This window comes from Polistes fuscatus, unplaced genomic scaffold (assembly GCF_010416935.1).
Source record: "Polistes fuscatus isolate 324 unplaced genomic scaffold, CU_Pfus_HIC Scaffold16, whole genome shotgun sequence".
In the NCBI taxonomy this organism is placed as follows: domain Eukaryota; kingdom Metazoa; phylum Arthropoda; class Insecta; order Hymenoptera; family Vespidae; genus Polistes; species Polistes fuscatus.
Genome location: NW_025113064.1, coordinates 97,477 through 120,548, shown reverse-complemented (window position 1 = coordinate 120,548; position 23,072 = coordinate 97,477). Strand labels below are relative to the sequence as shown.

General features: G+C 29.1%; 1 long non-coding RNA gene across 1 annotated transcript in view; it reads left to right on the top strand.

Annotated features, from left to right (window-relative positions):
• Positions 1-23,072, top strand: part of LOC122514863 — a 70,136-nt gene that overhangs the window by 5,636 nt on the left and 41,428 nt on the right. Inside the window, exon 2 of the long non-coding RNA XR_006303140.1 lies at positions 15,940-16,024. This is a non-coding gene — a long non-coding RNA (uncharacterized LOC122514863). The remainder of the gene's footprint in view (positions 1-15,939; positions 16,025-23,072) is intronic.

The following is a 23,072-nucleotide window of genomic DNA, read 5'->3' as shown; positions in this document are numbered from 1 at the left end:
GGCTCGTACAGCGTTGAGAGGTCATCCCGGGTGTTAGAATCTTCCTTAATATTCCTTCGGTTCCCTCGAGTATACTCTACCATCACCTATCGCTTTTACTATTTCCTATACATTGGTATGGTTTCTGTGACCTGCGATGAGAATTCTATTTAGTTGAAGATTAACCGACGTAAAGTATTTATTCTTATATTATATATTATATAATTTTCTTTTCGAAAGATTATTGATACAAATTTCATTTCTTTTTATGTTTATATTAAGTAGTATATCTATTAATGGGTCAGACATATTTTTTATTGCATTTGTAAGCGACTATATAATTTTTTTTTTATAAATAACAGTAATTAAAATAACATTTCTTTGACATTTACGATTGTCAGATAATAAATTATTTTTGTTTTATATTTAAAAAGAACTATTATATTTAATACACATGATAAAACAAATAAATGCATTTATATATTTAATTATATAATCAATTTAAAAAACACAATGTGATAAAAAGTGAATTCTTTTTTGGATATACTTTAAGTAGTAAAACTCAGCCATTAATAGGACGGGGTCAGATATTTGAAATATTGTTATCACAGGATAGAAAATTCGTTAACGACAACTTCTCGAAAATTTTCATCGATTTACATAATTACGCTCTTTCGTTAGTAGACCGTGGGGTCAGTCATTATCTTGGTCGTTCATTTAGGTATTAATTATACCAAAGGTGAAAGTTCCTATTCTCTCTCTCTCTCTCTCTCTCTCTCTTTCTGTTGATGCTTCTACAACGTCGTGCTTCTATTTAAACCACGGACTAATTCGCAAGTTAAACTCTCGCTTCCGGGATGATACCCACTGACAGGAGGATCCGCGAACCTGTACAACTGAAAACCCCCGGCCAGGGCCCCTGTTACATATGTAAACGCGTAATGACGTAAACAACTTTGCGAACCAACTTACTACCACCAGTAGAAAGTCACCTTACTCCTTCACCCATCCTTTCCAATTCCCGTTCCCTTGACTTGAATCCTTCAGTCCTTCAACCCATTTATTCTCACACTTGCCAACCACCCCGTCCCAAAAACCCGTTAAACTTTTACGGCTCACTGGATTACATTGGGGGGGTTGACTTTAAACTAATTAATTGATTATCATCACTCAATTGGGATCCAGTTCGTACGTACTGGCAAAATTAGTCAGCACTTTTTTAACACCTCGAACGAACATTCTAAAACCCCTATCTTTAGTACTCCCTTCCCCCCAACTCTCCTTTTAATCGCATCTATTTTATTCTGGGTAAAGAATATTTTTAATCCTTTCATTTTCTTTCTTTTTTTCTTTGATCGCGTGTAGTCGAATTTATTCTATCATACTTTTTCGTTCGATTTTAATTTCGATTTAATTATTTCAATAGTTAGACTACCGTTATACTACTTCATTCGTTTTACTGTAATAACAATTATAATTAACAAAACCTACTCGTGGCGAAATTTTTTGTACTTCTTATTGGTTTTTTTTCTTTTATTAAATTCTCTCTATCTCTCACCCTCTTCCTCTTTTTTAAGTTTTTCTAAGGGAACCAGAAGCGCATAGAAAAATTCAACGAACAAAGCAAATCGATGAAATCTTCGTAGTACTCTTTAGTCAATTGCACATTTGCGCGAGACATTTTCCTTTACTCTTCCTCTCTTCCACCCCTCTTATTTTCATTTTTCTTTACAATCAAGTACCGTTCTATCTATCTAGTTCTTTGTATTTTTAAATAATAGGAGGAATAAAACAAATAAAAGTATATTTAAGCAAAAATTGTTTTTGTGTTTTCTTTTCATTGTATCAATTTTTTATTTTAACAGTTCTTTTTTTTAACTTTTTTTTATTTATTAACTAACTAACGTACGATAAGAAATTAATTTGATATCACGTAAGAAAAAGAACTCCTCCCCATACCATTGATAGGAACAATTTACATAGATTGTAAAGTTGGATGAAAAAGAAAAGGAAAAGAAAAAAAAAGAAAAAAAAAGAGAGAGAAAAGGAGAGGAGGGAAAAAAAAAGGCAAACGAGTGAACGTACGAAAGCAATGACACACAAGGGGGAAGAAGACTTGGTAAGGAAAAAGATAGCTAGAGGGTGAGAGAGAAGTTTTTTCTCGTTCAATCTACTCGAATGGAAACTGATATTCTATAAAGCGTTGCACAGATACACACGCTTTTGGTTCTTTGGAAGAAGCAACCGTAACGTAGTACCGACGACAAAGGTACCAGGATTATATAGGATCAAGAAAAAAAAAAAAAGTATCATCCGTGGTGATAAAAAGAAAAAAAAAAGAAACGAAAAAAAAAAAAAATACATAAATATAAAGATAATCATTGATAATATATGATTATTTATTTATTTATTACCATTTATATTTGTTTAAAACAAATTAACATCGTTCATATTGATTAGAGAATTTTTGTAAAAAAATATAATTTCAATTGCATGTCTTGAGTGTACAGTAAGTAGTAGAAGTCAATGATTCGTACGACGGTAAGACATTTATTTTATTGATTTTATACTTAAAGAAAAATTGCGTTTAATGTATAACGAAATAGTTAATGCAATTTATATTTAATTACACGATTTTTCTGTTAAATGACAGTAATTATAAATTGTATATTTTTTCTGTATATATGTATATACCTTCAGTAGTATGAGTCAGTCACCTATTTGATGATTAAACAATTATTTTAGATTTAAAGAAAAATTGTTTACGGTACACGTTTAAATGTTAAATCAATATATATTTTATATATTATATAATGTTTTTTTTTTTTTTTAATAAAATAAACCGTATTCCTTTCTGTATTTTCTACATTAAGTAGTACAGCCAGATATATGATCAGACATTTGTATCTCTCTTCTTTCTTATTCATTCCCTTCGGTAAGGTAATAATATTAATAACAAAATTTACATAATTAAGATTAAAAATATCCCTTTTTAAAAAAATTATTAATAAAAATAAAAAGAGAAAAGAAAAATAGGAATTAACTTATTAAATGCAATTGCATTTGGCAGTTCATTTAGAACAACCAATCCTTGTCCTTTATCCATTTGCCCTTTTTATTTTTCTCTCGTCAATTTCTTTTGTTTTTCAAATATTTCTTTTTCTTTCCCCTTATATTTGCATAGCTTCTATCTCGTTTCATTCTTTTTATTTTTTTTTTGTTCTTCTTTTTTTTTATTTTAACTCTTTGACGCTTTCGTTGAAAATTTTTTTTTAACCCGTTGCAGTATCCTTCGGCATCTAGTGGAATGTACCGAGATAGCTGGAGGATTACACGGAAGGTCCCTTTTTTCCATTTTATTCGAGAATGAGCCAACGTGACGAGAATAAATGACAGGACACATACACACACATATACACACACATATAATACATACAGTAGTCCTTTTACCTTTAGTCCTACCATTTTACCATCCAACCTTTTACAAAGTCCGAATTTATTCGTGGTACGATCTTGACCTAATCTTTTTTTTCTCTTTTTTCTCTCTTTCTTTCCTTCTATCATTTTTATCTTTTTCTTTTTTCCTTCACATGAAATCTGTGTAATTTTCTTTAACCCCTTACAGTCCCTCACTAAAAACATGGACTTTTTGAGAGACCCTTGGCACTATCTACTATCTTTTATATTTTTATTGATTTTTTATTTGAATTCTCTTTCTTTTTTTTTTTACAGAATAAAAATCAATGATAAATATAAGTCACTCGTTGTTTATAATTTTATATATATATATTATATATATTATATATTATTTATTATTATATATATTTTTATATATTATTATATATAATATTTATATATTTATTTTATATATATATATATTATATATATATAATTTTATATTATCTATATATATATATATATATACAAAGAAATTATTAAAATAAATTGAAATTATAAGAGAAGAAATTTTAAAATAAATTGAAAATATGTGGCAATTTTTCGGTGTGCTGATTAATCGTATAAAGCAAAAAAAAGAAATATGGAGAAAAAAAATAATATTCATACGCGAGTTTCCGATAATATCTCGATCGGCAAATTAACATAAGAATTTTTCTACCTTTACTCGCCCAACCCCCCCACCCCCACCCCGTAGTATGATCTTATGAACTTGTCGACCCTCGTCACTTTCTTTCTTTTTTTATTCTCTCTCTCTCTCTCTCTCTCTCACACATACATACACTTTTTATTTTTTTTTTTTTATTTTTGCAATGCTTTCACTCGACATTTTCTTTCCACCACGGGGAAAAAGCTGCTTTCCCGTTCGTTCGGCGGCTTGATCCGTATGCTTTCGAGCGGATTTATTCGATTCGGGATTCTCCATCCGACTATCAAGATAGATGGAAATGACTAGGACTATGGGGAATGATAAATGATATCTGATATATCTATACATATACATTTATATACACGTACGTGGTGTATAGTCAAGAAACGAAATGTTCCTTTTTCTCCACGATATATCCAAACCCTAGAAAATATACACCACCATATCCCCGTATCCCCATATCCCATTTGCAAGTCGTAGGAAAAAAAATCTTTCGACTTTTCTTAACCCTACCCCCACCCCCCATAAACTTTATTCCACGTTATTAATTTTTCTTTTCTTTTTTTTTTCTTTTTTTTTTTAAAGCTTGTTCTAACTCTTTCATTTATTTTATTTGTTTTATACTTGATTTGAATTATTCATTTAATTTAAGAATATCGTATGATTCAATATATATTTTCTTATTATATTATTTTTGTAAATTATTGTAACTCTTCCAATGATATATTTTATTAGTTAAATTTTAATATTAATATATTAGAAAAAAAAAGAATAATAATAATTGAAGAATAAAATACGATGAAATATATTTCATTTTTAATATCTGTTACTGTTATACTTTTTATTTATGTATTATTTACTATTTTCTTTTTACATTACATCTATACTTACTGTGCGTTACTACTAATATAATGATAAGTTTAATAATAATTACATAATTTTAATTTTTGTTTTGTTTTATCTATACATTATATTGTACTTTACTGTAATTAATGGCACCCCCACCCCCCATAAACTTTATTCCACGTTATTAATTTTTCTTTTTTTTTTTTTAAAGCTTGTTTCTAACTCTTTCATTATTATTTGTTTTATACTTGATTTGAATTATTCATTTAATTTAAGATATCGTTATGATTCAATATATATTTTCTTATTACATTATTTTTTGTAAATTATTGTAACTCTTACAATGTATATTTTATTAGTTAAATATTAATATTAATATATTAGAAAAAAAAAGAATAATAATAATTGAAGAATAAAATACGATGAAATATATTTCATTTTTAATATATGTTACTGTTATACTTTTTATTTATGTATTATTACTATTTTCTTTTTACTTATCTACTTACTGTGCGTTACTACTATATAATGAAGTTTAATAATAATTACATAATTAATATTATAAATATGCTATGCTGATGACGCTGTATTAGTGGCCGAAAATGAGGATGATCTTACAACGTTTACTACACCGATTTAACTGCATAGCCAAATCATTCACATGAAAATATCGGCCCAGAAAACAAAATGCTGCATAGCCAAATCATTCAACATGAAATATCGGCCAGAAAACAAAATGCATGACAACATCAAAGACACCGTTAAGATGCAAACTGGAATTGAAGGGAAGGTTATTCAGCAGGAAATGAGATTTAAATACCTAGGAATCGAAATCTCAGGATTCTGTGATGTCGAAGCAGCGGTAAGAGAACAGACAACGAAGGCATCCAGAATAGCGGGTTGTTGATGACACAATATGGCGAAACAAAACATTGACATAGAGACCAAAGCAGAATTTACAAGCATTGGTAAGACCTATTATGTCATATTACCGCAGAAACTCGACCAGACACGGCGAAAACGAAACAGTTACTGAGACAACCGAAATGAGAGTGCTTCGCAGCAGTCGGAAACACTGCTTGATCGAGCGAGAGCGAAGATATAAGAAGAACATGCCAAGGGAAAATATAACGAATGGATACTAAAAAGGAAAAAAGAATGGAACGAGCACATCAGTAGAATGGACAACAGAGAATTGTCAGAATTGCACGGGATAAGTCACCGGCAGGCCGCAGAAGCACGGGACGCCCACGAAAACGATGGTGCGACAATTTAACAGTGCAATAGGCAGAAAAACGTCGTAAAGAACAGGCAATGCCTAAACTAAAGAAAGAAGAAGAAGAAGAAATTTTAATTTTTGTTTTTTTATCTATACATATATTGTACTTTGACTGTAATTAATGGGCTTTGGGGAGCCTAGGCGCTAGGGTCAATAAATTATTAAATAAATATAATATAAATAAATATTAACTTTTTTCATGGATATATAATTTACTTAGAATATAATATTAATGAATGATAATTTTTAAGAGAAGTGTTTATGAGAATATTGAAAAGATCGAAAATATTCGGAGACACCAATATTATTTGGATTAACCAATGGAATGATAGTAAAAAGAAGGTTTTAGATCAAACAGGAAGTTTACGGGGAAGGGAAAGGGGTTTGTAATAGAAACGAGATAACCGAGTAGGTGTAGTTCGACTGACACTTACACCTATCGATTCCTTTTAGTTCCAACGAAGGCTCCTTGCCCTATGACCGTACTTCCGGCCGCAAACAAGCCGTAACTACGTCGAACTAGGATGACCAGTATTCTACTTTACTAAAAGGGATGTTCTAGTTCAACGAATATATGGCTGCCTGTAGTGGAAAACAAAGTTGGATTTTCAATATTTCTCCAAATCAAAAAAGTTCAACGATTTATTTATTTATTATTGTTAAATCGATTCAATCGGAATTTAATCAGTATAAATAATGAAATCAAATAGAAAGACAAAAAAAACAAACTTCTCAACAATTTCAATCGATAAATAATAATAATAATTTTCTTCTTCGTTGTGTGCGTGTGTGTGTGTGTTATTAAAGTAAACACGTTGCATGATTGTAAAAAACGTTTTAAAATAATCATGCTAAATCTTGTTAAATATTTATCCTGTGGATAAAAGATGATAGTTTTAGGTCAGGTTAAATATCGATGAAATGTTCAGGCTCGTTTGATGAGCGTTTGAACGATTATTGATTATCGGAACGTATTCCCTTTGAAGGGAAAAAGTCATCCATCTCTCTCGATCCTACCCCTATATATATACATATATACATCTAGCCTATACATATATACCAGAATATAAAGTATAATACCGATAAACCAACCCCTAAACTAAAGAAAGAGTTCATTCTAGTAATAATAGCAATAGGGATTAAATAATAGATAAAAAAGTCGACGTTTGATGATTGAAAGATTACAAGGTTTAGAAAAAAACACAAAAAGATGAAAAAAGTATGAAAAGAGAAGAAAGAAACAGAAAGAAATAAAAGTACGTATTCAAAGAATAGTGGTGGGTACTGTTGAACGTTAAAAGCCCTTTTCTTCCTTATTTTTTCTATTTTTTTCTTTTTTTTTTTCTTACATACCCAAGTAATAGAAGAATTTAACGCTTACTCGAGCATTTTCAATCGTCGAATAGACCAAGCACCACTTTGTACACTCTTCTTCTTCTTCTTCTTCTTCTTCTTCTTCTTCTTATATATTAACATCCCTTACGTCTTTCACATTTCTTCCCTTCATTTCTATACCCTCAATTATTCTTTTTTCTTTTTTTTTTTTTATCTTCTCCCTATCATCGTAGACTCACACCTCTTACGTGGTCACGACGTCTAATTCAAAACCTCGCCACCAATTTTCTATCTTTCGCTGTCTAACTCACTATCTCTGTCAGTCTAATTTTCTTTCTCTTTTACTCACTTCACTTTAGTAATATTCTTTCTCTCTCTCTCTCTCTCTCTCATTTCATTTTCGTTCTTTCTCATTCTCATTCGTTTTTCTATCCTTTAAAGTAATTAGTATTCTCTGTACGTTCCGTCAATGGGTACTCTTTTTGCTCAGAAATATTCTTCTCTTTCTTTCTCTCTCTCTCTCTCTCTCTCTCTCTCTCACTCTCACTCTCTCTATTTCTCTCTATCTCTTTCTCTTCGAGTTCGGATGAAAATCTGGACGTTGTTACTAATCGCTGCTTCACGAAAGTTGCTAATGGATTCAAGGGTTACACTCTTATCTCTCTAGTACTTCTGCTACTCGACCTTGATATGAATATTAACTCTCCTCGTTCACTATCTCTCTCTCTTTCTCTTACACATACATATATACACCTATTATATTTTTGTTTCATAGAATTTTATATTATTTTTTATACTGTTTTTTATATATATATATAATATTGTATATTTATTGTTATTTTTATATATATTTATATAATATATAAAATATATTATATTAATAATATCTAATTTATTTATATATATATATAATATTGTATATTTTATTTTATAGTATTATATCTTATACTTCATACAATGTTTTATATTTATTTTATATTATATTAAGTTTTATTTAACATGAATATTATATTATTGTTACACACACACACACACATGCATACATATATACAAATAATTATCTAAATAAATAAATAATATATAAAATGATGTGATACATTTTCAATATAACTAAAAACAATTAGGTTTATAACAACTAAACAACCCGAATTCGATTCCTATTTTCCAACTAGTGTCAGTTTCTACATACGTAACTTAGGGTTGGTCAACTTTTTCCAACTAGTGTCAGTTCTAACATACGTAACTTAGGGTTGGTCAGACTTGGCTAAATGCCAAGTCAAGTTCTGACTACCAATCGAAATAGTCCACTGAGAGTAGTGTTGGTCGTTTACTACACTTGGTGTCTCGTTTCACCCATTCCATCCATCCATCCATCCATCCATCCAACCATCCCATCCAATCCTCTTTTGCTTCCCCATCCTCCATTTCATCCTCTACCCAACCTCTCTTTTCTCTCTTTCAAACCATATTGCTACGAAAGTATCACCAGTTTCGTTGAAGTATCGTTAGCATCGTCACATCGAAGGCACGTTCAACCCATACCCTTAGGCTTACTTTTCTTTAAATCCAACCCTCTACACGTTCTACACGTTTTCTCTACTCTCTTAGGACAACACACACATACACGTACACAAACGTATACGTGCAAATACACAAAAGGTTTCTTATGCTTTTTGTTCGTCTTATTCTTCTTTTTTACGATTTCCAACTAGCTTCTTACTTTCACGTAGTTTTCATCAAACGAAATACAGTACTTGAAGAAACGATGAACCCAGTTTGACGAGTCAAATTGTTGAGTTGCAAATGTATTCTTTTTATTACTACCCCCACCACCAACCTCAAAACGTGCTTCGTGTATTGTCAGATTCAACCACTTTTATATTCTTCATTTATTCTGTTTGTTTTTTATGGTAATAATCAAGTTATCCAATTGCAAATAAATATTTCATGATATTAGGAAAAATGATACGAATGTTTAAATAATTTTATCTTCATTTGTTTAATGTGTGTAAAAATAAGAAAAATATTACAATTTTAAATTAATGTACTTCTTTCGTCAAAAAGTTTTCATATATATATATTTTTAAATATAAAATTATTTATAATATTGTTTTATATAATATATCTCATTGAAATTTTGTTATTACTATGTTTATTATTATTATTATTATTAGTATTATTTTATACATTCGCAGGTATGAATATTTCCACGTAAAATAATACGAGAGATTTCAATTGGAACAAATAAGAAAACAAGATATTTCAATTTCATTAATCCTCTCGTCGAATTGTTGTTTTTTAGATTCGTTAACAATTTACATTGACGAATAAAAACTATTCCGCGGAGTAAATAATTTCGATGTTAAATAAAATTCGATCGAGCACGGTTTGTCTAACGTGAAAATAAAAATAAAGATGAAAGAAAAATAAAAAGAAATGATTACGAAGTAAGAAAAATCGTGAAGTCTTCCATCGAAAAATCGATAATCAAATACGAAACGTTCAGTTTATATATTCTATATATATATATTTATATATAGTAGAAAAAGAAGAAATAGCCGTGTCTATTCGTCGATTCTTATGCAGATCATCGAAAATAGGAAGCAGCGAACTTTCAACAGAAGTTTTTGAAAAGCGAACGATCAAATTTTCCGAGGATTCTTTGCCTGTCCAAAAGTTTCTTCTCTCTCTCTTTCTCTTTCTGGCTACGTTGAAAGGCATTATAGTTATTCGATGTTAAAACGAACATAAAGAAACCATCAGCAAGTCCATCTAAGAGTTCATTCGATTAATACACTTTCTACATACAAACATAACCTCAAAATTCGTATCGGCCATTTTGAGTAAATACCAAACGAAACAATGCAAATGGCGGAAGAATTTAAAATTGAACGATCGACAAAAATATTGAAAGTGTAAATTGTTAAACCTGATAATAAATAAATATTACCAAAAATTTATATTGCAGATATATGAATAAATTGTCTCTTTGGTCATAGAATGAAATTTGTAGGAGCGGTATTTGTTTCTGACGTTTCTCACGTTTCGAAAGACGTTGGGAGAACCGTGTGGAAGTAACGGCACGTAACAGTGCTATACTATTATCAATACGCAAGTGCTTTCGATGTTTCGAATAGAATAATTTGAATATCTCAAGAGAAACGTCAAAGTTTCCATATCTGAAATAAGATCTAAAACAATGTTGCAGGCAATGTTGAATAGAGTAAGCCATAGAATTATTCGTACCACGCCGATTGTTAATTCAAAACGATCAATATTTTCTCGCAAATCTTATATTTGATAATTCTTACACGAAGAAAATAATATTTTAATATTATTTAACCTTTTTTTAATTAACATAAATTTGTTTTGCAAAGGAACATAAATAAATACTATTTAATATAAATACAAAACAACAGAAATAAATATTATTTAATATAAATAAAAAAAAATTCATCTCGCAAGATACATATAAAATAATATAGGATACATATATAAATAATTGTATTAAAAAAAAGTATTTGATACTCACAGCATTATTAACAATTGTTTTAAATTTACATTAATATTGGAATAATAATATTCTTGTAAGGAGAGTTTAACGCGTAGGACGAAAGGGGATTAAGAATATGTCTAATAATTTATATACGACTTATTTAGTTAGAAATAGAATAACAATAGTAGTCTAATTACTTATTGTATTGGATGGTATTGAAGTAACGATAAACTTTCGAACTATGAATCCCATGTCTCTTTGCTGATTGTACATCGAATGTATCTCGAACTGATCTTTGAAACAGAAAGAGAGAGAAAGAGAGAAACAGTGAGTGGGGGTTGCGGGTGGTGTGGGGAAATAGAGAGAACAGTATTTGGACAGAGTGGAATCCTCTTCCCGTTTCTAGCATCAAGTTGACAGGAGAATTCTAAGTCTGTAGAAAGGTTAGTAGAGTCAGTACTAATTGTTCTCAAGCAAAACTTCCTTAATTATCCAACTGTTGTGGAAATAATTTGAGCGATTCGAAGCATGGTTTACATTGGTATTACAGATCTCCTGTGACAAACAAACCTCGAATCTAACTCTCTCTCTCTCTCTTAGTCATTACATTTTCAGAATTTAGAATCTCATCGGGGCTCGTCAAATAAAATTAGTTTATTCAATTTTTCTTATAGAGTTTTGTAAAGTTTTTTACTTCGCTCATGTTCTACTATTACGCTGTAGAAAAAAAATGCATTTATGCATTTATAAATATATTTATTAAATGGTATATAAATGCATTTAAAAAAAAATAAAGAAGATCTTAAAAACTTCTGTACACCTCCAATACGGAAAAAAAATATTTATACTAACTTACGTATCTTTTCATGGTCACATAAGTTTTGTATATATTATATTTTTTTATATTATAACTATAACGGAAATTTTTATAGGTGCTAATAGTTGGTGATAACCCTGTATAATATTAAATAGTATATCTTAATAATTTTTCTTTCGAATATATATTGGCACGAATTTTTCTTTCTTTTTACGGGGCAGGATTTAAAAGATCATACATTTTTTATGGTTGTCCTTAAAAGTTTTCGTTGATTTTCATAAACGAATTAAATAATTTTTAATTATTCTCACTCGAGCAGCACGTGATTTCTTTTTTTTTCCCGACGATAATTTTATTCAAGTTTGTTAATTATTTTTAGTTTATTTATTTTTATTTATTTATATAATAGATCGAGAAAATTTTCGTTGAAAAATTCAACCGGGGGATATTTCGTAAAACTTGAGTTTACGTATACATGTATATTTGTCATAAAGTGAAATCAGAATAGACATCTTTTTATTTTTGTTATTCCCCTAAAGTGGAGATATTTATTTTTTGTTTTCGTTGACGATATAAAAAGGGATTTTTCTCTCTTGACAGTGAGTTCTACGAAAAGCTTTCGGAGATTTATTCTTTTTCCATTATTCTTTCATCCCTCTGTCAACTTTCTGAAACATACCTTATCCGTTTCAATGAAAGTTGGATTATGAACTTGCGAATTAAATTCTAATATTGTTTTTACTTAATTGTCTTCCTCGTATATCCGTTCGAAATTCATTTTGCCCCTTTTACATATTTACTTTTATTGGAAATAGAACGAACGTTGATTTTTGTCTAGGATTAGTTTGTGTGTGTATGGAATAAGAAAAAGAATAAATAAAAATTTGTAGAAAGTAATTAGTGTTAGTTAAAAAAGAAATAATATAATAATTCGATTGTTTTTTATGATCAATTTTATCCCATAGAATTAATGTTAAATTTATATTTTTTGTATTAGAAAAAAAACCTTTTATACAAATACACCCCCTCTACATTTTTCTTTGATCATTTTAATGGGGAGGGGGAAGGTAAGATTAAAAAATTAGGAAGTAAAAAAGGCAAGGAATTCATGTGTAAAAATATAAATTCAACTTTCTAGTTCTTTTTCCATTGAGATTACGTGATAGGTTGAAATTTTTATCTTCGATAAATTTTGATTTAAAATATTTGTTTATCTGTCTACAAATAAAATAAACAACGAGAAGTTTCGATTTCCCCCTACGATTTTTTTACTTTTTTAGCATTTGAACATTTACACGAACGAAGATAGAAATATTGCAATAGTAAAGTTATTTATACGGTGTATGTATGTGTGTACGCGTGCGTGGGTGTCGTTTTTAAAAGTTGTGGATTTGTAGATGATAAAGCAAAAAAAAAAAAAAAGAACACGATAACTAACTATTCTAAATAGAATCCCTTTTGAATAAAAATCATAGTTTTTATATATTTGTATGCGTCTGTGTGTGTGTGTGTGTGTCTTTCTCATTTTTATTCGGGAGTCTCACCCAGCGTAAAGAAAAAAAATCTTTCAAAGAAATTCGCCGAGATAGAGGGGAAGAAGATAATGGAATTCGATAAAAAGATTGTGTTCGATAAAAATGAATGGAAATATGATTACATAAATAAATGAATCTAAAATATAATAATATAATGTGGTAGAACAATATCAAATAAATAATTATACAAATATGAATTATCTATATATAATAATAATAATAATAATAATAATAATAATAATAATAATAATAATAATAATAATAATAATATAATATATTATATAAACTATAACGTTATTATTATAATTTAATAACAAAAAAATTATATGCCACGAAATACAACAAATAATGTTTGCATAAATGTGAAGCGTAAAAAAAAGAATCCTAACAAAAAGAAACGAATAATAAAAAAGAAAATATATAAATTTATATACAAAAAGAGAAAAAAAAAGAAACAGAAAAATGTTTAAAGATAAAAAAGAAGTATGGAAGTATAAAAATGCATACGTTGTGTATTCTTGACTTTAGTTGCACTATGCAGATGGATAAAAGTGCATTCATGGTCATATTATTAAATTCTTATCGTTTCACTCGAGCGATTCGAAGCTCATCGGTATTTCTCTCTCTCTCTCGCTCTCTCTTTCCTTCTTTCAGGAAGATGTGGATGGAAATAGAGACAATGGTAGACAAAGCACCCGAGAAGAAAAGGAAGAAAGAGAGAGAGAGAGAGAGAGAGAGAGAAAATTTCACATTCTAATCTCTCTTTTCTCTCCTTAGTTTTCTCTTTCTCTTTTTTTCTTTTGACTTTCTTTCTCTCTTTTTTCTTTGACTTTCTATGTATCCCCCCTCCCCCTCCCCTGCCCCCACTTTCTCCACGTTTCAACTATTTCTGTAGGTTTCCTTCCAAATATCGTGAAACTCGGTACCTTCTTCGAAACGTTTTCCTTTTTCTCTTCCTATATCTCTGCTTTTCTTTCTTTCTTTCATTCTTTCTTTCGTACTTTCTTTTTTTTTTATACCTTTCTTTTTCGTTTGCTCTTTTCTTCAAGGTTTTCCTCAAACGACAGCGTCACGGAGTTATTGCCGACGTTTTTATTGCACAAGTTATTGCGTATATCAGTACCTTACTTCGGCGGCCAACAAAAATTCCTCTTGTTATTTTGAAGAAATATATATACGTATCTGTATATGTATATGTATATGTATAGGTTAGATACGATGAAGAATGTTTCAGATAACGTTAGATTTTTCGCAAAATATATTTTTGAATATTCTCCTTTATAAGAGAGAGAGAGAGAGAGAGAGAGAGTATGGTGGAGGGATGAATATTCTCTTAAATTTTCTTTCTCATATTGAATCATATCTTTCATATTTTTAAACGTCAAATATACGACGTAACAGTAAACTGTTAGTTCATACGTATTCTTTTATTTTTATTCATAATTTTGTAACTTTTTTTACACATTTTGAAAGTTATACTTCTTTTGGCGCGCTTGGGAAAATGAGTGAATTTTTACGATGCGCGCGCACACCGACACAAAATCGACACTACAAAGTCTGTCGGTATTTACGATGCGCGGGCAAAGCGATTTCAAATTTACGGCATGAAGTAAAATTCGTAAATAAATAAATTAGATTATACTTATTTTAATTAAACCTCTTATCACTGGTATTTATTATTTTAATTTTATTTTATCATTTTATCGTCTTATATTGGCACGCGGGATAATTAAAGTTTTTTTTGAAGTTATTTTTGAGGTTATTGAGGTTATATTTGTTTTGGTACGGCAAAGAAGTATAACTTCTTACGTGCGTACAAAGTACACACACTAGTTTTTTTATTCTTTTATATATATATATATAATAATAATTATTTTTTTTTAAGTTATTTTTTTTCTTTGAAGTGTTTTTTTTGAAGTTATTTTTAAGGTTTATAGGCTATTGAGGTTATGTTCGTTTGTTACGGCAAAGAAGTATAACTTCTTACGTGCGTACATAAGTAACACACCAATTATGTATCTATAGGTTATAGACACATAGATTAGGTGTATAGGTTAGATACGATGAAGAATGTTTCAGATACGTTAGATTTTTCGCAAAATATATTTTTGAATATTCTCCTCTTATAAAGAGAGAGAGAGAGAGTATGGGGGAGGGATGAATATTCTCTTAAATTTTCTTTCTCATATTGAATCATATTTTTCATATTTTTAAACGTCAAATATACGACGTAGCAGTAAACTATTAGTTCATACGTATTCTTTTATTTTTATTCATTATTTTGTAATTTTTTTTTACACATATTTTTATTTTTTACCATAGCATAAAAAATCCATAATAATATTCTGTATAAAATAATTATTTAACTGTCTAATATATTTTTATATTATTATTATAATCAGAGAACCAATATAAATATTATTGGTGTGTATTTTAATTAGAAAAGAATAGAGTAAGATTGTTGACTGAAATAAAATCTTACAATTAAACGTGTAAAACGTTTTTCAAGGTTTGAAACTGACCATACGTATTTAAATTCTGTTACAGATTTGAATGGTGTACATGGAATTTAATCGTGAAGATTCGTATCGATGATAGAAAATCATCGATCGATATTAACGATAAGATCAACGTAAGTTATTGAAATTCGTTTAAAATTTTCATATATAATATAAAATATATAAATAAATATTATATAAACTATATAGAAAAAGATTTTTGTTCAAGTTAGTTAACTTATATGAAAGATAAAAAAAAAAAATTGTCGAAAGAAAGAGAGATCGTATGAAACAGCTCGGTTGGATCCTTTATCGTCGGAAGAAACAAAAGGGATTCGACCTCGATCGGAAAAGTAAATCGAAGCGTGAATCGTACGCTTCGTTGAGCGTAATAAATCCCCCTTGGTCTTTAACGATGGTGGCCTAGTCGTCGCATAGATATGTCTTTCTTTTCTTTTTCATTATATTTTTTTTTTCCTTTTTTTTTTTTTTCTTTATTTTTCATATTTTTTTCTATACAAACCCGGCCATCGAATTCTTTAAGATTGAACGATCCTACGAAGAAAACTATTATAGTAAACCATCTTTTATATTATCGAAACGATCTCGATTTTTAAATTTAGATCATTTTTTCCATTTTTTTTTTTTTTATATTCAACAAAACAAAACCTACAGGAAATGAAACTAGAAAAAAATTATTATTGTTTTAATTATTATAAATTATTATTTTTTAGAATTTTTTGCCTATTAAAAAATAGATTTATTTTATAGAAATATTGTTTGACTACGTGGGAATGCAAAATTTGCTCACGGGACTGTATAAAATTATTGTTTTTTTCTTTCTTTTTTGTAAACTATATCGATCATTTGCAAATACTTATATATTATTACAAAAATTACTCAAATTTATTTACGTATGAAGAGACTAACGCGAAACGTTGCGAAATGATTACACGAGTTATCAATCGAATTTTCGATTTGTCTCTGAATTCTTTCGAAAAGAAAAGGAAGAAAAAAAAGGGAAAAGAAGAAAGAACGTGGAAAAAAAAAAAATCGTACGATATTTTCAAGCTCGTTCTACTTATTCTCGATATCTTTTCTCTCGGAATTCTTTCTTCCGCAAGAAGAGAAATATAGATCGTATGAAGTATGTATTGTTAGTTGAAGAAGAAAAAAAAGAAAGAAAGAAAAAGAGAAAGAGAAAGAGAGTGAAACTCGATTTGAATAGGCATATAATAAGTACTTGAAACTGATGTCGACGAGAGGGTTGTTTTCTTTCTATTTTCGACAGCCGACAAGAATAGTATTGATTCTCTCAACGATGAGCATATCGTTTCACCCTCAAATAGATACTCTTCTCCTTCTTTTTTTCTTTCTTTCTATTCCTTTCTTTACAAATTCACTTCTTCTTTGTATTTGTTTTTTTATATCGAGAACATACCTTTTCATTTATTTTAACCATATAAAGTTAAATAATCACTATGATCAAATTATTTCATAGTAATTCGATCAATTATTAAATATATTTATGAATCATTTTTTACAAAATCTTAATTCGATCCAGAAAAAAATCTAACAAAACCTTTCAAGAAAAAAAACCCTGACTAAACCTTATTTCTCTACATTATATATACATTTAATTATTACAATTAAATAAGTCAATGAATTGTAAGGAACAATTAGAATATCATTAAAATCTATTAGAAATTGTTATTAACTATGATAAAATGAATAAAAGTAAGTACAATGTGTCGAAATTAATCGTTTAATGAGAATGACGAGAGTAGAGATTGTAAGGAAGCCGATAATCCTCTTTATGATTCACAAGGGAGTATTAGAGGGTTAGATGAAGCAGGGTTAGGTGCATAGGTCGTAAAAGGGTCTAGACTTAGAGAGCTAGGAAGAGACGCAACCCAGACACTCATTACTCTTCCTTCGAGTCACGTTAGAATATTTGAATATGCTCGGCTTATCCTCCAGTTTTCCTTCTTCTTTCCATCCCACTATTTTCCTTCTTTTCTTCTTCTTCTTCTTCTTCCTTAGCGATATGAAAAAGAGGGTGGGGGTTGAGAGAACAACTCGTGGAGAAGGCGTAAAGAGTAGACAGATTTATGACAAACGATTTGTCTAAGAAAACTTCCTTCCTTATATATTTTTCTCTCTTTCTCTTTCTTACTTTCCCTACTTTTATTTAATATCTTTTATATTTTATCTTTTTCTATTCGAAAAATTCGCAATTGGTATTTGTTTGATACGATACGATTAAAATTATCTATTTTTTTTATGTTTTTTTTCTCGTTAATATCAAAGTTTAATCGATTTTTCTTTTTTTTTTCTTTAAATAAAGAATTAATTTCATTTAAAACAGACAAACATTGTATTCAGTGTAAATTGTATTCGCGAATTAGAACAAATGCTATTCTTTTTATTTCTTAAGTAGTATGAATAAAGTAGTACGAACAAGATATATGGTCAGACATTTTTAAGTAGTACGAATAAAGTGATACGAGTACGATATATGGTCAGACATTTTTAAGTAGTACAAACTATTTTAATATGATCAGATATTTTTTAATTTTTTTTTTACTTTTTTCTATTATACATTTTAATAAATACTTTTTGATATAATATAATAAACTATTATCTATATTCTCCATACATTGTTCTTTTATAAATGTTTAATTATAATCAATCTCTTTCGTAAATCAAGAATTGATATAATTTTAAGAAGCCAAAAAATGATATTCTTTAATATTAGTGAATAAGAACAAGTTATGTTTTTAATTGTTTATTCTTGAAGTTGATTCAAACTTCGTTTCTGTTTCGTGACTCGTAATCCGGAGGTAAACACAGATCAGGTTGTCCAGGAAATTGTGCTTCGCTCAGCAGACAGGTGTTTCCTGTTCGTACTCCTCGTATCTCTAGTGACCACTAATTTCATACACGACGTTGATATATCTAATTAACCTAATCTCGAGTATACGATCATTAGATTCTTCAAACAATTGTAATGTAATTTCATTCATTTCATAATTAATTATATATCTTATTAAAATCTAAAGTAAATATTGTTTTCTATATTATTTGTAATCTTTAATAATCATTCATAATATTTCATGTAATTAATTTAAATCATGGAACGAGTAAAAGATTATCGAACGGTAGTAAAGGCCATAATGATGGTAATGATAATGATAATGATAATGATGATAGACGAAGGAAAAGGGAAAGGTTATAAGTATCTCATTATAATTTTAACGATATGCGAAGACGGTGTTAAGCGACTCTAATTAAGTGGAATCGAGCATAGTAAAGGCACATCGCTGTACCTTAAATTAAATGCTTTCTAACAATGGATCTATCTTCCAACGGAGATGAATAATTTTTTGAAAAATTAAAAATAATTATATTCGTGATTGCTGAATAAATATTTCGCATGTGTGTTTTAATAAATAATTTTATTATTTAATTTTGTTTTTTGTTTTTTTTTTATTTGTAAATATTATTCATAGATCATTAATTTTTAATCGGCACGAATTTTACTCGGAACTCTGACAGAATCATAACGCACAGAAAGTAATTTCGTTTTTGTTTTTTCTTTCGAATGTATTACGTAGACATAATATTTAATATTTGCAAATGAAAACGAATATCTCGAAGAAAAATAATCTTAAAAATAGACAAGGAGAGAAACAACACACTAGAAAGTTTCTATGAAACGTACATAAAACACGATGGTTACTTAGAAAGCTTTTTACAAAAGATTTTTATGGATGTAACACGTTGTCGTAGATCAAATGAGGAATCCCTCTTTACGTACGGCACCGGAAAATCCCAGCACACGTTTATTAATCACTAGATAATATCCCTAGACGAAACGCGCCATCTACATTGCATTAACCTATTGATTGGCGCCAAATTTAACGAAACAGCTGTGTTTTAACGATACTTAAATTTAAAATAATTTTCTTTTTTCAAACGTTTGATCACACCTTCTTATTTTATTTTCTTCTGTTTTTTTTTCTCATAAAATTGGGAACGTAATATTTGAAACAACAAAGACATGTCTAATATACAAAGCACGATATACAAATTCTAATTTATGAGGTTTTACTCATTGTTCTCGTTTATGGGATTTAATTATTCAAGGTGGATATTATTTCCGTGTACGTGTGCAAATTTTCACGGGGTATTAGAAGCGATTACTAATGACGGTTGTGCGTTTCAGCGGTTGGTGTAGCTATAATACAACCAATCAAGATGAAAGTGCATACACTATGTATTACCTTGTTCAAAGTTAACCGACTGGTTCATTCGGTGTAATTACCTATAGGAAATCTCCATCTATCTCTTCCCATAAATTATTAATTAAAATCATTTTACAAACACTAATAATACTATACTACTATAACCACCCAACATTTGATAATGGTATAAACTTTTAATTAATCAAATAAAAATAATTCAATGTAATTACATTGAAAACATCATGGTATAATAATAATAATATTAATATTAAAAACACAAAGTTTTCTTCAATTCTGTAATTGACTATATTAAGACGTTTCTATAAATTACTTTAGAAACTATGTTGCAAACATACTACGATGAAATTCCTTTAATGCAGATCCAGTGCTTTCCATTAAAGCTTTCAGAACTATGCACTCGCGTTATCTGGATCCTATAGATATATTTTTACCCTTTAGTTTAACAATATACAGTCCGATGAAGTACATCCAGACGTCACGTTTATTGTTATCGTCTTGGAAAAGTTATTCCAATACACTAAACTTTCTAACTGAATGCACAAATACAATTTATAAAGAACGTTTTAAACGAATTATCATTAAAACCATATCATTACTCATAAACAAGCTGTTCAATGAAAACAAAATTTCAATTGAATATTAACAACAAATACAAATTAGCAATTATCATCGATTTAAGTAAATTAAATTATCCAATAATCCACATAATACATCATAAAACGTCTGATAATTCTAATCGGAAGTATTCAAAGTAACACTAACGTGTTATACTCAAATGATTTAACATATACCATCAAATATATAGTACCTGTAATAAGTATATTCGTGTACGTATGCATAATTATATGTGTAGGTGTGTATAAAATAAGTGGAGGTCGAAATTGGAGTGAGGGGAAATGTCGTGAAGGGTCTCTTCTAGCGTTATATAGAAGATTATCGTACTTCAAATATTTCCGATAAGTCGGTAGCACTTGCTAGTACCCTTTGTGCATGGCTAAGTAGTTATAATTCAGCCTACGAACAGAGGTACATCACTCGGCAATATCCTAGGTAATAAATTAAATCAGAGAAGATAATCCAGCTGAGTCTATCTCATTCTCACTCTCTTACTCAGTCTCTCTAACACTCACTCATTCTAACAGTTCAGTGTCTCTCTGTTCCAGAGGTATCTATAAGGCCTTGGTCCGTAGCCAATGTCATAATGGAAGCGTGTAGTATCATCTAGGCAGAGTAGTAACACCTATGAGTAATCTGCTTTATACCAGATCCCCTTTCAGAGACTGCATTTCGATCCCTTTGTCATCATTCTAACCTAACTTTATCTATCTATTTCATTCTTTTTTTCTCTTTCACTTTTCTTCTCATTTTGTTTCAACTTCTTTTTTTTTTTTCTTAGTTAGTTACTTGTATCGATTAACTTCACTCTACAGCTGTTACTAACCGACTAAGGTTGTACTTTGGTTTTAGATATAATACCAGGGTTAAATAAAAAATATTTATATAGTTGGTTTCAACTTGGTTACTTAGTAGATAGTGTTATATTAGTATTTATGGTAGTTTATATATTGTATATAATGTTTTATAGGATATCAGTATGATTGTAACTTGAATTTATAATAAATGTTATTGTCAATTTTATTCAGTCAGAATTATAGTAATTCTTTGTCATAAATATTTGATATTTTTTGAAAATATTTTCTTTCATCCCATAAATGATTCTTAAACAATGAAGAAATAGATCCCAATAATAATAAACTATGTAAGATTGTTAATAAGAGGTTTCATAAAATACAATTAATACAAGTAAAACAATAAATTAATTAGACTCGTCCCATAGGGATCCAAATGAAATATTTGAGTACACATAGGATTAGATAGTATTAAAGTAATTTGTTATATTTAGAGGTAGAATTAGATACCCGTAAAGTTGAATTACCATTACAACTTGTCCTACTTTTTACAATTTCATTTTTTACTTTCCTTCTTTTTGTTTATTTTTCTTTTCCTCTTCTTCTTCTTCTTCTTCTTCTTCTTTTATTCTACCCTCTCGTTCGTTGATGTTAAAACTCGTATGTACGATTGCGACATATATTTCAGTGTAAGAACAGACCTCTCGTATTTTCTCGTATCTTCCTGCATTAATTTTTTTTATTTTCTAAAACATCACGAGTGAATATACGCGTTTACAGATGAATTTCCGTGTACACGTCGGATGAAGGATTTCAACGTTAGTTTCCTCTCTCTCTCTCTCTTCCTCTCATTCCCTTTAGCAATGCAATTTCTGTCCTTGTTCCACTAGAGTAAAGAGAATACATTACGTAGGCATCAAGCGTGTTCTCTGGGTATACGTGTTTAGGGAAAGCTGGAGTAACACTGATTAGGAAAATTTACGGAAAATGCTTTCAGTCAAAACTAATTAAATCTTGGTAATCCTCATCTACGTTTGGATTTTAGAAGATAAGATCGTACGTGGTTGTTTGGATTTAAGATCAGAGGCTTTTGTGATTAAAACCTTCTTTTCTGTGCCTTTTTTTTTTGTGTAACTTACATAAATATTTTTAAATTAATTTTGTCCGTTTACTTTTTTTTAATATTCATCAAAATGTTGTTATTCAACGATTTTCTTTTTAAATATAAGGAAACATCATTTTAAATAGAAATGAGTTTAAGCGTGTCCCAAAAACGGTACACGTGGCGAGAAACGCGTTGAAAATATTAATAGGAACACAATTTTTTGTATATATATATATATGTGTATAAAATAAACGTGATTCGATTTTTCGTATGATGCTACTAAATTCTATTTAAATTTTTCTTTGAAACCCTGACGCGTCAGAAGAAATAAGCGTACATTGGTAGCGTGTTTTTTTTTTTTTTTTCACATACAAAACTGCTCTCTTTCAATATATGCACA